This window comes from Octodon degus, unplaced genomic scaffold (assembly GCF_000260255.1).
Source record: "Octodon degus isolate 3935 unplaced genomic scaffold, OctDeg1.0 scaffold00123, whole genome shotgun sequence".
Classification (NCBI taxonomy): Eukaryota; Metazoa; Chordata; class Mammalia; order Rodentia; family Octodontidae; genus Octodon; species Octodon degus.
This window is the reverse complement of record NW_004524699.1, coordinates 6158954-6163241: the sequence shown is the minus strand read 5'-3', so window position 1 is coordinate 6163241 and position 4288 is coordinate 6158954.

The window sequence follows — 4288 nt, the reverse complement described above, 5'->3', positions numbered from 1 at the left end:
AAAAAGATGGGGCCGTGGAGGTGGCTCAGCAGAATAAGTGCTTCCTTGGCAAGCGCAAGGACCTGACTTCAATCCCCAGTTCTGCAAACAAAAGTTAAAGAAATTTTAAAAAAATGGTATCAGTATGTGTTCATATTTTACAATTATACAATTTTTCTGTAAATCTAAAACTTTTTCTAGCAGCATTTTCCTTTAGCCTAATGACCTTTCATTGATTAATTAGTGTGTTTGTACCAGGAATGCAACTCACAACCTTGTGCCTGCCAGGCAGGCGCCGTGCCGTGGAGCTATATCCCAGGCCCCAGGCCCTTTATTTAGTATTTCTCATCCTTCAGTTCTATTGGTAACAAAATAGCTATTTCATTTGTCCAAGTTATTTCTCTGTTTTGAAAGATATTTTCAGACACCTTTCTAAAATGACAGGTTTGTTTTAATCACCTGGGCTTGCTGTTCCATTGTCTTCTGGCTTGCATTGTTTTATTAGAAGTCAGCAGTCTTCTTTTTTTTTCATTTATTTATGTGTGTATGTGTGTGTGTGTGGCCAGCTCAGCCCACCAGGGGGCGTGGCTGGCTGGCATGTGGTGCTGGGGGATGGAACCGCGGTCCCTGTGCTTTGCCAAGCTTGTTCCAAGTAGGTGCTTTAGACCACTGAGCCATCTCACCAGCCCCAATCAGCAGTCTTCTTCGTTTTTGTTTTCTTATTTTTAGTTTTCCTCAGCTGCTTTTCAAAGTTTTTCTTTACTTTTGGTTCTCCACAACCTAATCATGATATTCCTATATATGATTTGCTTTGTATTCATCCAGGTGAGGTTCACCGAACTTCTTCAATATGTAGGTTGGTTTTTTGTTGTTGTTGTTGTTGTTGTTGTTGTTGTTGTTGTTGTTTTGCGAGCAAACTTAGAATATTCTCAGCCAATAGTTCATGAAAAATTTTTTTCAAATGTTTCTTTCTGGCTCATTATTTCTCTTTCCTCCTCTGAAACTAATTATGTGTACGTTAGATGCTTATTGAGATCCTGTTCATCTTATATATGTGAGTGCACAAACTTTGGCATTATTTGTATTAGTTGTTATCCTCTTTAAAATGAGTCTCCTGGGGGCCTGCCCATTAGCTCAGGTGTTTAAGTGCCTGCTGAAACAAAGCAGTCAGGCTCAGGATGCTGTGCTTCGATCCCCTCATCCTCAAGCCAAACCAGACCTGCCCTGAAGACATCCTGCGTGGCAAAAAAAAGATAAAAGAAAAAAAAAAAAATCCTCCTGAAATGAGTCTCCTATGTTTTTCTGTTTTTATTTTGTTTCGTTTGAGACTGTGTTTGCTATGTAAACCGATTGGCCTCAAATTCATGCCTATTCCTGCCTCAGCCTCCTGAGTCCTGGATTACAGAAAGTACCACCATACCTGGCAAATCTAGCATGCTTTCAATCTCATCCAATGAATGGTCAAGGGGCCGGGGAGATGGCTCAGTAGACTAAGTCCTTCCCTGGCAAGTGCAAGGGCCTGAGTTCAATCCCCAGTTCTGGAAAAAAAAAAAAAAAAGAATGTTCGATTTCACCTGTGCCCAGCCTAAACTGCGTAGTGAGACTGTCTCAAAGAAGACCCAAAAAATTGGTTTGATTTTTTCAAAAAAAAGTTTCTAGATTTCTGTCTATTTTAGCTTTAATTGTGTCCCTCCCCACAACAGATATGTTGATGTCCTGACCCTCTTTACATTAGAATGTGACCATATCTAGAAATACAGTCACTGAAAATGTAATGAATTGAGAGGAGGTGACTCACAGGCCTGGTGTTCGTATTAGAGAATGGGGACATGGGGGGTGGCTTGTGGGGACAGAGATGGTGCTGTGTGCACAAGCCAAGGCGCAGCAATTGCCAGCCGTTGCAGGAACACAGGAGGGATGCGCGGATGGAACAAGTTCTCCCTCAGAGCCCTCGGAAGGAGCCAGTCCCGATAAAACCTGTGTTTCTGGCCCCTGGAACTAGGAGAAAATGCATTTCTATCGCTTGAAGTCATTCAGATTGTGGGGCTCTGCTCTGGGGTCCTAGAATATTGCTACTCTCCTGGAGCTTCCCTTGATTTATCTATTAGGGGTGTCTTTTCCTGTAGCTTCTTATTTATGTCGTAGAGGGTCTCTCTATGCAGCTTGGCCTCGTAGTGATCCTCCTGTCTCAGCCTCCGCAGTGCTGAGATTACAGGCGTGCGTCCTCATGCCCGGTTCTGGGGTAAGACGGCACACCCGGGGATCCAGGGCCAAGACTGCACGGCACGCGGGGCCAGGGATCGAACTCGGGTCCTTGTGCTTGCCAGGTAGGTGCAAATGCCCTGAGCTATCTCCCCAGCCCCCATAGCATACAGATTAGGAGTGTCGTGGGCGAAGCAGGCCAATGTGTCTGCGTGGTTCCCTTCTCAGGAACCATCTCCCTCCCATCGCCCACCTGGCTTTGGTCACCGTTCAGTTCTTCCTTTCTTTTAAATAGGTTTTTATTATTTATTTATTTATTTTTAATTTTATTTGTGTGTGTGTGTGTGTGTGTGTGTGTGTGTGTGTGTGTAGCTCAGCCCACCAGGGGGCGGGGCTGGCTGGCATGTGGTGCTGGGGATTGAACCGCGGTCCCTGTGCTTTGCCAAGCTTGTTCTAAGTAGGGGCTTTAGACCACTGAGCCATCTCACCAGCCCACCGTTCAGTACTTTCAAACAAATCTGTTTTATCATTGTTCCCCATAGAAAGTTAGTCGATATACACCTGTGTTTCCTAAATCACTACTTTACACTTAAGACCTGTCATTTTTTTTTTTAAGACCTGTCATTTAGTATGCATGTTAGGCCTCGTTTTGAATTTGAATGGAAGTGGTACAGTTTACATAGATCCCACTTACGGCCTACCTTTTTTTCGCTTGCTTCTTAAATGTTATAATGAAAAGATTTTAAATGCGTGTGTTTGAGAAAGAGAGGGGCAGTAAGACAGACAGAGACAGAGAGACAGAGACCAGGAAATGAACCCAAGATCTCCACACTGAATTAGTTTCTCTCTCTCTCTCTCTCTCTCTCTCTCTCTCTCTCTCTCTCTCTCTCTCCTTCCCTCCCTCCCTTTTCTGAGACAAGGTTTTGCCTTCCAATTCAGGCTGGCCGTGACCTTATTGTGTAGCCTAGGGTGGCCTCAGATTCTCAGCAACCCTCCTTCCTCCCTCTCCTGAGTGCTGGATTACAGGTGTGCACCACCATGCCTGGCTCCTAGCTCCTTTTACAACTTTCTTATTTTGAGGCAGTGTCTTGCTAAATCACTGAGTTTCCTGAGCTGAGCTCCGACTCACAAACCTCCTGCCTCAGCCTCCCAGAGTGCTGGGATTCCAGACCTGTGCCACCACAGCTGGCTACTACACTATATATGGAGCCCAGGACAATTCCTCCTTAAAAGGGGGGGTGGAGGGCGGTGCAGATGGACACGGGTGCTACAGGAAAGCCCTGGCCCTCCTGCTGGCGCCCGGAGCTGCCGCCCTGACACTCCAGCCTTGACCTTCACAGTGTGGCAGATCCTCAGCAGCCTCCTCTGCCCGGCAGGAGTAACCCTTTTCCACAGGGCGAGGACTGGGAATGACCGGGTGGGCGCTGGGCACTGAGCCGGCACCGGCCCTGTGCTCAGGCTCGGGAGCTGTCCTCACAGTGGATCCCACCTTCTCCCTGCTGGCTGGACCCAGGGCTGGCTTCCAGCAGGTCCCTGCCCTGCCCTGCCAACATGCTTCAGGTAGCAGCTGAGATCTACGAGCTGGGCTTCCGCTGTTCTTTTGGGGCCCTGAGCTGTCCCCTTGGGGACACGTGCCCTGGACAGCAGAAAGGCTCCAGCTGGGACCAGGGGGCACAAAGCCGCAGTAGAGTGGTGTCATAGTTTGGGGGTTTTGCAAGGGGAATAATATAATACAGAACACATTTTCTAATATTGGTTTATAAGGAATCACCCAAGAATCATAAACAACAAGTGCAGGAAATTTATCCACACACTAAATACTAAAGAATCCAGCTGAGGGCCTGGATCCTACTTCATGGATCTGTGCCGGAAAGGCCCAAAGTCAGTGGTGGGAGCTAGGAAGTCTGCGCCAGCAGGATGGAGGACGTGTGCTAGCAGGCCGAGGGGTCCGCACTGGAGCCAGGAGCAACGCTCAAGGTAAGCACCAGAGCTCCCCCAAAGTACCACAGCCGTCCTCAGCGACGCTGAGGTCCCGAGCTCTTCCAGCAGTAAGGAAAGCTGAGTTCCATCAGGAAAAACAATGTGATAAGCTTCCTCATGAGGTTGA